General features: G+C 41.0%; 1 protein-coding gene across 4 annotated transcripts in view; it reads right to left on the bottom strand.

The window, feature by feature from the left end:
- The window catches only part of CSNK1G3 (casein kinase 1 gamma 3), a 98510-nt gene extending 87080 nt beyond the window's left edge, over nt 1-11430 (bottom strand). For 3 of the 4 annotated variants that reach the window (XM_075741094.1, XM_075741096.1, XM_075741097.1), the window contains exons 1-2: nt 11171-11430; nt 7274-7403 (exon numbers count right to left, since the gene is read on the bottom strand). The gene's annotated coding sequence lies outside the window, so the exon portion shown is untranslated. The remainder of the gene's footprint in view (nt 1-7273; nt 7404-11170) is intronic. The other variant, XM_075741095.1, reaches the window with a different exon arrangement.
- Nucleotides 11431-12479: the final 1049 nt, after the last annotated feature.

Here is a 12479-nt window from a genome sequence, read left to right as displayed (position 1 = left end):
GCCTCTTTGGAATAGCCACAGCATTTTCCTTTCAAATATTCTATCACTTCATCAGGGTCCTGCAGTTGTTTGGGAGTGACGTTCCAAACCATTGAAGGTGAGAAGTTCTCTGGATACCTGCCCATATTCTCTACATGCCATGCCACCCATGACTATTCAGACTCAGGGCAGATCTCTGGGTGGTATTCTTAAAACAATTGTTTGTAATCCTAAAGAACACATTCAGGAGACAGAGCAATCAGAGCATGCTGGCTTAACATCCCAAGGATATTAAAAATTCTCAAAAGCTGTTGTAACTAGCCTGAAGGAAAAAAGGGAGCTGAAAGAGCTGGGGAAAGTACACCCCCCTCCTTTTTCCTCACGGATTGGGTGTGATTATTAATCAATTCCAAGAGATGTCACCAGAGGTATGGGCATGACAGCAATACCATTTACAAATGCCAGCGTAACCTCATGACCAGTGAGGTTATCATAAGTCGATATTACACAGTAGAGCAAAATAAGAATCCCAATTCCTCTCAAAATGAGAATCCCAGAGACGACAAACAGCACCACAGGGAACACATACAGCAAGTAAGGATTTATGTAACACAGTCATGTGAACAAACAAAACACCACTGTGACCGGGGCTATTTACCTTAATATATTAAATGCGTATAACATTTGTTTTAACATGCTCTGGTCAGATCTGATGTCGTCTCAACCTTTCAAGCCCCATGCTAGGCACCAAACTGTCAGGAACTGTCAGGGTTTAGCCCCAGCTGGCAGATGAGCACCATGAGGCCACTCACTCACTCTTTCCCCTATCCCCAGTGGGATAGGGAGGAAAATCAGAAGACAGAGGTAAATCTCATGGGTTGGGGTAAGGACAGTTTACTGGGACAGCAAAGAAAGTGCAAAAATAACAAACAATAGCAATACTAGTAAAAGAATATACAAAGCAGGTGATACACGATGCAATTTGCTCACTGCCCAGAACCTGATGCCTAGCCCATCCTCAAGCAGCAAATCCTCCTCCCCAGCCAGCCCCACCCCTCATATACTGAACATGGTATGGAATATCCCTTTGGCTAGTTTGGGTCAGCTGTCCTGGCTGTGTCCCCTCCCAGCTTCTTGTGAAAATTAACTCTATTCCAGCCGAAAACCAGGACAGGCAGGCAAATGAGATTATCAGCATTCCTGATGAATTTTTAAAAAAATCTATTTGTTTACTTTTACAGACTTTTAGGATTCTTCCCATACAACATTAAGTTTTCTGTAATTGCATGCAAGTCTACATACACGCAGTTTCAGTTCAGAAATACATACCAAGCAGATTCACTCAAATAAGCATGCTAATTGAAAATGTCAAGGTAAGTCCAAGTGGCTTTCTCATGAATGAAAATTTACACTGCCAAATCTTCTAGAAAAGTCAGGTTTTCCTGTCAAGTTGTGTATATATATAAAAAAATCCAAAATTACATTTCCCTCTTACAGTATCAACTACCACACGTTATTTTCAACGAACATAATCAGTTCAAGATTCTAGAATGAGCTTTGAAATTCACACTTGTATAGCTATTTTGCTAGGGAAAGTCCATTAGCAAGCTGCATATGGTCACATATAATCCTTCTTTAATACACAAAATCTAACAGAAAGCCAGCTTTACTTATTAAAACATTTAATCTTCCTCCATACAAAAACTAACAAAAAATATACCTTTATTGATTCTTGTTTAAAAAGTCCATTCTAGGTAAGGTACTATAATTTTTCTTGTACCAAGGTTTAAAGTTGCATGAAGAGATCTGAGGGCTATCAATATCCAAACTTTAGTATCTGATCTGTACATTCAATTTTGTCACTGAGACTACTATCTAACCAACAATAATGCAGCCTTCTCCACCACCCAATTGCCAGTTGGTCAAAATACTGTTACATCAGAAGACATGTACAGTACTCAGGGTCACCCTAACTCAATACAATTTTTCCCTAAATGACTGGCTGGAGTAACTATGTAACAATTAAAATCCCCAAACAATCTCTTTATCTCTGTAAACTTAAAACGAACATCAACTGATGACTGCTATTTTCTGTTCAGTGCATAAACATTTATATTTCCTCACTGACCTAGAAGAAAATTTTGGCCCTAATCCACAAATCACACTTCCTTATAGGCTTTCAGGACAAAATCCCACCAACTTCACTTTAGGATTCCATGCAACTGAATGTATTTACTTGGTTAAAACTTTTGCATCCTTCTAGGATCATATAATCATTTTAGAGTAACAGCTGAAAGTCAGTTTTCAGAAAGAAATAATTAAAAAATATAAGGACAGTATTAAAGCTTATTTACTAAAGAGCAGAGAAATGAGGTAACTGATGGTTAAGCAGCATTCCAGTAATTTGTTTTTTTTTCACTTTTCCAACACCACCCACACACACACTTAAATGGGCTATATTGTCCACAGCTGACAGAAAGCTAATGCTGAGCTAGCTAATGCTACATAATGGATGCTTCAATTTTCTACATCAAGCATTGTACCATCAGCACTCAGCATTTATAGCAGAACAACTGAAAGCTATAGACTAGCTTAAAGCTAGGCTAAAGAAACTGTGAAGTTGAACACATCTAAAAGTTAGAAAACAAAGCAAGGATAGCATTACATTTCATCTAACACCATAACTATATCTGAAGATAAAATTAGGCATGATGGTGAAGCACTCCAGCGCTATGTGGAAAAAACCACTTTCTAAGAGTCCAAGAGACACTAATTCTGTTTTCAGGTTAGAATTCGGATAGGATAAAGTACATAGTGTGCTCTAGCATTCCACAGTGATTGTAAAGAGCGGCTTTCAAAATGAAAAGTCTGTTTGATCCACTGAGGCTAATTCCCCCTCACCCTTATCTTTAGTTACATGGTCATATTCTACTGTAAGAACTCAGAGGGAAGCCAAATTCAAGTTAGGTAATTTTACCTCAAATTTTTCAACTTGCAACTGCCATCACATCAGACATTAACTACTGTGCTACACTCCTGAAAAACATGTCTAGAAAATAAGATATCACATGCTCATGGCTGACAGATCATTATTTGATCCAATAAGACAGCTATCTATTACCAATAGTATTGAACATTATCCCTTTTTATGATGTCAGACCTGCAGAGGCATGTACTTAAGTTTCAAAGGCTTTGACAACACAGAACTACTGAGAATATGTTTTAGTACCTCTGCCTTTCCTCATTCTGACCTTACCAAAATTCATTTGCCCTCTCAACTGTTCCTGAATCACTTTGGTTTTTCCCCCTATAACTCTCCTCTTTTAGTCCAACTACAACTGTACTGAACTGCAGCTCAAAATGTGCTCTTCCATACATGGCCAGTATGGACACATGCACTGGGACCTGGGAGGTGGGAAACACTCCTTTGTTCCCCAGCTCAGATAAAGCCCAAGCCACAGCCCTTATCACCCACTCACTGTTGCCTTTAGTCCTTTTCCTGGGTAGAAGCAAATAAACCACAGAAAATCACAAGCTGGAAAGTCACTTTGTGCTAAATTCCAGCACAGCATGGCAATCTCCCATCAACGTGACAGAGCAAGTTCCAGAAAAGTTTTGTTCCATTCATGCAGCCCAGACTTAAACACTGTCAGGATTTTAACTTTTGTAGAATTTTTTCCAAACTGTCAGCTCTGTTGGACTGCTATAAATGGTGTTTCCAAAAGCCTTAGACCTCAGCAAAACTTGACTAAGTTACAATGAAGAGATTGATATATCACCCCACCAAAATTCTAGTACATGCTTTAACTTAACTGTAACAGAACTTAATCAGCAAGTTGGTTAGTTGGATGGGTTAGTGTTTTTTCTTTCATTCTGCTTTTTTTTTTTGGGGGGGGGGGGGGGGGTCTCACATTGGTAGGTCTTTCTCTATGTTTATTTTCCAAATCAGCCAGGTGGTTTAATCCAAAATATTCCTATTTCTATCTGAGGCAGAAACTAGCATGAAAGACTGCAACTTAATTTGACAATGGTTTTGCCACTGAAAATACACAACCTTACAACAGATGTTAACCACAGATGTTCCTGCCAACTCTACACATAAGGAAAGGGATAACCCATACTACAGGTAAATATCTCCAGAGTAAGTTTTGCAGCTATGAATCTGTCAGGGTTTTCTGACAATAACGAACTACATGGCAATCAAATGATTCTGCTCCATAGACAGGTACCTTCTACAGCAATGAATTCCAAGTACTTTACTATCAGCTATACTTGCAACTCTCCCGTCACATACATGGCTTTCACTGCAATGTCTACCTAAAATGCCTTTATTAAAATGAAACTACAGCATTATATGCTCAAGCAGGCTTCTATAAAGTTTTCCTCTTGCTGTATAAGTTTAATATGGAATAAAATGTTACAGATAAAAAGCCTCAGACACTACACCAATTAGAATCATACTTGCCACCTTCATACTGAACACAAAAGATGCATAAATAATCTGGCATAAATGAAAAGTTCTGAGAACAAAATAACCTCTATGCTACTGATATCAGTTTTGCCAAGGTCTGATGGCAATTAACTAATTACACTAATTCTAATTCAAAACAAAATTCTCATGTACAAAAATGAGAAAATGTCAGTATCTAGATACATGCACTGTGTAGGAAACTCTTCATTTACTACTTAGAGAGACTAAGATGATTCAGACTAAGCCAATTGTTCCTCAAAAGCAAAAATGTTAGCTAAACTTCAGTCATTACAGATTAGCGTTCAACACGCACGCAGCCTCACTGCAGTAACTTCAGTTTGTTGGTTATCTTCCATGTTTCCACAGTATTCCCAGGCCTCCCTCTGTTACATCCTGGGCTCTCTTTTTAGCAAAGCCCCTAGTTTTTTCCCCACAATAAAACTCTTAACTTCACTTCTCACTCAGCGGAGGCATGTACCATTGCCTGCCCAGTACTACAAGTTGCAAGCTAAACAGCTCTCAAGCTACCACCACACAAAACAGGTAACATCCATCCTTCAATGTGGACAGCGACCCAATATCTACTCTATCTAAATTGGTTTTTATGAAGCTTATAGGAATGTATCTTCAGAGGCATAAAAATCTAAGCTTGGTTAAAATTGCCCAACAAGTTCCACATTTGTATAGACAGCAGATGATATAACTGCAGACAAAAATACCCAGTTTCCTTTATAAATACTTTTTTCCAGAAGAAAATTCCAAGTACAATCAACAGATTTTATTAGAGCTTAAAGTCAGAAAATTAAAAGCAAACATTAAAAGTGCATTTCTGGAGGGCAAAGACATTTATCTCTTGGTCTGGCAAAAGCTTAAGAGTAAATTTAGCCATTCTATCTTCTTCCTGTCTGTTGATAAAATTCTTCTCTGCCTGTTTACTGTTACTTGTAAATTCAAGTTTCATCATGTATTATCTCTCCAGATTGAGAGATGCCTCAGCGTACTGCCAAATGTTAAACAGAAGTAAAAACTTTCATAACCTGATACATTGAGCAACCTGCTCCTGGAATACTGTAAGAAAGGAATGAGCAGTAATTGTTTGTGGCAATCTTCCACAGAAAGAGAGCAAGAACGTTTTATGCTGAACTACTTTGTTTTCAGAAGCCAATGTTCACAAGGCACAAGTAAGAAGATACTAGTGGTTGAGGTTAGAGTAAAACATGTCTCCCATGATCATTAGAGCAATCATGTCCCTGACTGCAATCTCTACAATATTACTTCATGTTCCCAAGATTACTGCCAAATTTAAGATATCTGTATTTATATGGACATTATCTACATTTAAACTGACATCAACAATATCAATAACATCTGAAATTAATTATGTACTTCATTTTAAGCTAGTGGCACTCCTCTAAAGCAATACTGAATCCCTTTATAAGACTGCTTTGTATCACTACATTAAAAAGCTGTTGAAACATAAAAAGTCTTTCATGTCTTTACATACAGAAATGCAAGCTGCTTCATTTAAGTCCCAATATAAAGACCTAAACTGGAAAATGTTTAGTGCCTTATGTATAGAAAAATCTTTTCTGTATTTAATAATACAATTTTTAAGTAGTAATTTCTTCTAGGCTGCAAATGTGTGTCCTACCTTGGACTAAATCACAAGTTCCAGCATCAAAGATAATCCACTAAGGAACTCCTACTTCTGAAGCACAACAGTGTTTTTCTATATACAGGCCATGCAGCCTTCCGAACATAACAGATAAACATTCACTAGGTAATTAGCACCTCAAGCCCAAACAAAAAGAACAGTTTTAATGCTACAATATAGACCATCTGAGCCTGTGTTTTTCAAAATAAAACTTCAGTTAGACAATATAATGTGTCAGCATGATGGCTCTGTGCTGCTGCTGCATCTAGCCACAGGTACCTGCTGCTCCTGTTGCTTACTTTAGAGCAGCATCAGCACTCAAACACCTGAGAGGTGAGAGCCAGTACACTCACTAACTTAATAGAAAGTTCACACACCTGACGGTAACTTGCTACTGAACAGAAGCTGCATCAACTCAGTGGAGGATACAAAAGACAGACACAGAACAAGAGCTGAGGTACAAAACTACACAGCCAGGAACGGGGCAGGGGAAGAAATACCTGGTAGTAGAGAGGACAACCTTCCCAACAGCCTGCAACATAGTTTCAATTACTGCAGTTTCACAGTAGGTTTAGTGCATCTCTTAAGACCCAGTGGTCTCAATGACCTCCATAGGCTAACTGCTACCCAAACATCACCATTAACTACGCTTCTGTTTAAAACTGTTCCATCCACTTTCTGTTATTGTACATAGTTTACTGAATGAAGAGCATGGCACCTCAAGAATTACTCAATGAATAAACAGAGACTAAAAAACGTGACAAACCATGTACTTTAAACTGGAATCTAAGCCCTATCTGTCATAAAACACCTCTATATTTTTATTACTGAAAAGGCCATTACCTTCCATTGTTGTAGTCCACATCAGGTCTTAATTGAAAATAACATAATTTAAATATGTGAATGATGAAGACTATAAATTCCCACACAGGCAATTACATCCATGTAATCTAGGAAAAATCCTTTCTAGGAAAATGACAATAAATAATTGTTTTACTTAGCTAAAATCTGTTAGTAATTTTAAAAGTTTTGGTCTGTTAAAAATTAAACAGGCTAGTAAGCTTTAATAGAAGATCATAAAGCATAGGAAAATATGTTGTAATACATTAGTGATGTTCTACACAAAGTCAGAGTAAGTAATAAACCTCCTTGAAGTATGCAAATCTTACCTCTGTGTCTGTCATGGACTTCTGTGACCTACAGTTATCTGAGTAAACATTTCTGCAAAGACAGTTCTGACTTATTAATGTGTCTCCTATCACTCCTAACTCCACTGCACAAGGCAGCAATGGGATACTACTAGACACACAAATAGCAAAAAAATGAAAAAGAATTGTCATCTTTCCATACCTACAGGGTACACTTATTTCATATAAAATACCCCTCTTTGAACATTCAAAAGTGGATATTATCCATCTTGCTAAAAAGGTTTCCTAAAATGTATGCTGAGCTTTTACATGTAGATATACTCAAAACAACCAAATAAAGGAATACACAAAAAAGAGAAAGTGCATGAGGGGTAACTACACTGAAATGTGTTCAGACAAAAATGCTTTATGTAACAGATGAATAATGCAGTTCAATAAATATCCTAAGAGAATGCACTGGTAAACACATTTGTAATATTCTGGAAGGGTTGCATATTTAATATTTACAAATATTCTCTGTACCTTTTCTTAGAAAGAATCCTCCTACTCATTCATTTACGGTAATGAACATACCATCTATTGAACACTGGAACTAAATAACAGGTGAGGTAAATCTGATCAAAATTAATTCTTTTTTTTTTTAAACATAGCTGAATACTTTACTGCTTACTAAGTTTCAGAACTTCCTTAGAGATCTTTCTGAAAGCAGTACTTTCAAAGTAATGAACATCCAAACCAGTTCTATAGCATAGACTGGTATGTAATGCCTCCTCTTCTACATTCTCCCCATGCTGAAGAGAAGACATTAAATTATAAGTAGCTTACCTAAGGTCACGGGGAGAGACAGATGTTCCCATCACTGTCTTTACCTGTGATCACCAGCCTAGTTTTTAACTACTTTCTTATTAGTCTGCTTTTATTTATGCAAATATTTAGTTCAGTGAGGAAAGAAGTATGTGATTAAGCTATTTCAGCTGTGGCCCACAAAACCCTAAAACCCCTGTGACAATGTCTAAGAGGCTACTCGGAAGGACGCTTCGAAAGACAAGCTCAGCAGCAGCAGGCTTGATTTCACTGCATTGGTTCTGCAGCAGCACTGAGAAAGCATTAAAATGCCTGCATAGAAAAAAAAAATTCAAATTAAGGATTGCCAGAAAGTATATAACAATTAAAGTTACTTTTTTACCTTTTAATAGATTAGGGAAAACAATTATACAGAAGTCTCAAAATATTTTTGAAAGAACATTAAAGTGCCAGAAGCAAAGCAAACTACATGTTATAGTTCTTACCCTTTTTGCTTACTCTTCCATGGTACATTATTTGCTCCTCAGGCATACACCATCCCATTTTCATTGCTAAATAACCCACAGGTATCATGATCAGTTTAAGATCATCTAACCACAGTGTGCTGCAGAAAAGCATTGTCCTGCTCTTCCCCTAAGCACTGTGTCAGCTCTTCTGCTCACGCAACTGTGGGTGGGATATGTAGGATTGACTGAAAACTCTTGCAGTTTATTTTTGGTGGAATCAGTGAGCTTAAACTGCTAAGAAGCAACACCGCAAACTCCTTTACAACTTTGTTTTTCCTGTGATTTATGTGTGCCTTTAATTGCAGTATAACTTTTGCGTATGCTATTCCAAAATAACCAGTTAAAAGTAAAAAGAAAAACCTAATGAACAAGAAATAGCTATATGTTTTGTTAAAATAGACCAGAAAAAAAAAAGTTTAGCTGGTATGACATATTAAGAAAAGACAGAGATAGTTAACACAGCTGATCAGTACCCTGTTCTTCAGAAAGTTGTTTCTTGTAATAACAAGATACTGGAGAACAGTAACCACTGCCACTTCCCTATTTCCTCACATTTGTTCTATTGTTGTCTCAAAGTCATAACTAAACTAAATTCATCCTAAACACCAGGAGACTTCCTAATATTGTATTAAAACACAATTTTAAGACAAAAGTAAAGATGTTACAAATACATGTGACTGATACTTCTAATCACAGAACAACTTAGCATAGTCACTACAGAAGCATAAACAATCTTCTCTTCATAGGACACACTTGGCAGATGCAGTTGAGACACTAAGTTTAGATACGTCAGCTTTAAAATATATTTAATCTAGTTATGAGACTATTAAAAAATGAAAAGTTATCACAGGAAGTAAATTCAGTCTTGTTAATTGCACATAAGTAAACTGGATGACGAAAAACTCTTTTACAGGTTCAATGACTTTTTGGGAGGGGGGAGGCGGGGGGGGAAAGTAACTTCAGAAAGGTTATTAAAACAGGGCTGGCAAGTCTTCCAAACAAACAGGTTGCATCTCCTAACTAACTTTGAATATCTTTATCTTGATCACACACAGAAAAAACAAAACAAAAAAAATCAGAGAAAACACAATGTATCACTGTATCAGAACTAGTATTCTAGATTCTAAAATTCATTTATATTTGATAAGCAAACACATCTATTTTATTCAAAAGTACAGTAGCAAGTCAAAGAGATTCATTTCATTAGCTGAAAAACATTCTCAGCTGATGAACTAGTCTGCTGTTTACCAGGTAATTTCTCTATTTCAGGTTAGTACAATAAAATAGCACTTATTTCCATTGCAAATACTGTTTCACTTGTTGAAACTTCTCCATTCAAAAGAAACTGGCAAAAGGATGTTGAGGTCAGTAGAACATATCTCTTAAAATACAGTTAACAAATAAACCTCTATCTCATCTTTTCGCTCTAAAAGGAAAATTGCATTACTCCCATCCTGGATTTTAACATCCCAATGCAGCTCAGGATAAAATCCATCTGCTAGACATTTATTAGTGTTCATAAAAGGTTTGAGTCTACAGTGCAGATAAATTGTTTATCCCTACAAGTAGTCATAATCCAGGTAGCAACACTGAATATGCTTAACAGTGTGGTTCACTTATGATCATGCTTAAGAACTCGCAAAATAAAGAACAATTTTGCACAGTATGTATTTATAACTATGTATGTACTTACAAAAGATCTTACATACAAAATGCATTAAGAAAATCTTCGATTATATTCCAACTCCTTTTACACACGGCACATCACTTTAACACCCATTATGGGTTTTGCCAGCAGAGTCAACAGGGAAGCCCGAAAATAAGCTCTGTAAAGGTTTCACAGCAAATCACCTGAAACATCGCTCCTAGAGATTTTCACGCATCAAACTTAAAACCACTGTATTCGGAGTGTGTTAACAAGTAACTTTTTTTTTTTTAAAAAAAGCAGTGGCAGCTCAGTTTGCCTCTAATCTGCTAACCAAGCCAGTACAAATTCACTCCAGCAAGCTGCTTCTACACAACAGGAAAACGAACTTACTCACTTGTTCCTACAAAAAACAGCTCAAAGCTCGGTCGGACTAACCACTGCCAGCACCACCGAAATCGGCAATTAGTCAGGAAACCAAACAAGCCGGCAGCAACGCTTCTTCAGAAGGAGGGGGCTGTCGGAGGTCTCACAGCAAACAGCTTCTGCTACCCAGGAGAGAAGCTACAGGAAAGCAAGGGGCCCTTCCACCGCCAGCCGTGGATCGTGCCCCCTCGCTCCGCGCTGCCGGCACCGCCACGGCCCGCACTACGAGGCGTCCACTCCCGCCCGGCCCACCCGGCGGAGGGGCGCGCAGCCCCCCGGCGCCCTTCCACCTGGAGGAAGGAGCGCAGCGCGGATCCGAGCGGCTCCGGGACACACGGTGCCCCTCCCCCCACCCCGGCCCGAGCCCCTCCAACCGACACCTGCAACCGCCGCCGCGCGCGCTCGCACGTAGGGGGCTCTGCCTCTCCCCTCCCCCCCGGGCTACCGGAGAAAGCAGCTGGCTAAAGGCCTCGGCTGACGGGGGTGTTGCGGCCGCCACGACCGACAGCCCTCCGAAAGGCGGCCGGGAACACGTACCTACCGGCTCCGCGGAGCAGCAGGAGCCGCTGCGGGGAAGGGCTGGGGGGAGGGCTAAGGGGAGCGGCTCCGCTGTGAAATGGAAAGGGAGGCTCGGCAGCGGACAGCACTTCTGAGCACTGCCCCCTGCCTTGCCACCGGAGCTGCGAGATGGAGCCAGCCGGGGAGGCGTTCCGAGGCAGAGGGGACGCGACAGCGGCACGGAGCGCCCGCCCCTTCCCACGGCGGCAGCAGCCCAAGGCGGGCGAACCGCTCCTCGCCCGGATGCAAAGGAGGGGCGCACCCCTGGGCGGGGCCAGAGAGAGAGGGCGAGCGTTGGGCTAAGGGCGATCGGTGCCCGTGGCGCGAGAGATTGACAGGGCCCGCCGGCCACTCGGGAGGCGAGAAGCGAACGCCAGGCCGCGGGAGGGGGCGGAGATCGCTGGTGGGCAGAGGAGCTAGCCAATGAGAGAAGGACTGGGCGTGGCGGGGGTGGGGCTGAGTCACGGCGCCGGTGGTGTGTCCGGTTCCCGCTCGGTCCCTCGCCAGGGCTGAGAGGCGGATAACGGTTCCCCCGCGCCGGCCGGGGGCGGGAGGCAGTGTCCGAAGGGATCTGGCTGGGGGACGGCGCTCGGGTGCGCTTTGAGCACCAGGAGGAGTCTGACTGCCGGCAGTCTCAGCCTCGCTGCTTCCCCTCAAACCTTAAAAGATCCGGTTCAAAGGAGGAGGAGGAGGAGGCGGCGGCGGGCAGCGCCCGGAGCGCGGTGAGCCCCTCCGCCTCAGGTTCTCGCCTCCCTCGCCTTCAGCTTCGGTGAGCTGATGCGCTTTGCCACTCTCTTTAGCAGGGGCAAAGGTAGCTGCTTAAAATGGGAAGGGCAGGGTTCCAGAGATTGCCCTGTGCCCGGGCGCGGTTGAGCCAGTTGCGGACCACAGCCGTGGCGCGCCTGGAAACAGAGCTCGTCTGAATCCTCTGCAGGGCACCAATCCCCATAGTGCAATTATCCTTCGACATCGGACCGCTCACGTTTGGTAGTTTCTCCAAAATGCTATTGTCTGTCTTTTAGTCCCCGCATTTGGCAGGGATTCTTTGGCACTGTAGTTACAGGAGAGTGAAGTCGCACGCTGCTAGTTTCACTCGGGCCTCGGGCATTCCTTGTGTGTTCGTGCAGGAAACAGGGAAATAGGAACCTCGTTCTCCCTTGATGGCTGCAAGAACTTCCATGTAAATGTGAAAAAATAGACTCATAAATGCTGTACAATAGACTTCGCACCAACACTTGTGCAAAAGAAAAGATCTTTAGGCCCTTTTCTTGTTCTCTTATCAGGGGGA

This window comes from Balearica regulorum, chromosome Z, assembly GCF_011004875.1.
Source record: "Balearica regulorum gibbericeps isolate bBalReg1 chromosome Z, bBalReg1.pri, whole genome shotgun sequence".
NCBI classification, from domain to species: Eukaryota; Metazoa; Chordata; class Aves; order Gruiformes; family Gruidae; genus Balearica; species Balearica regulorum.
The sequence above is the reverse complement of the archived record's forward strand: the minus strand, read 5'-3'. Positions and strand labels throughout refer to the sequence as shown.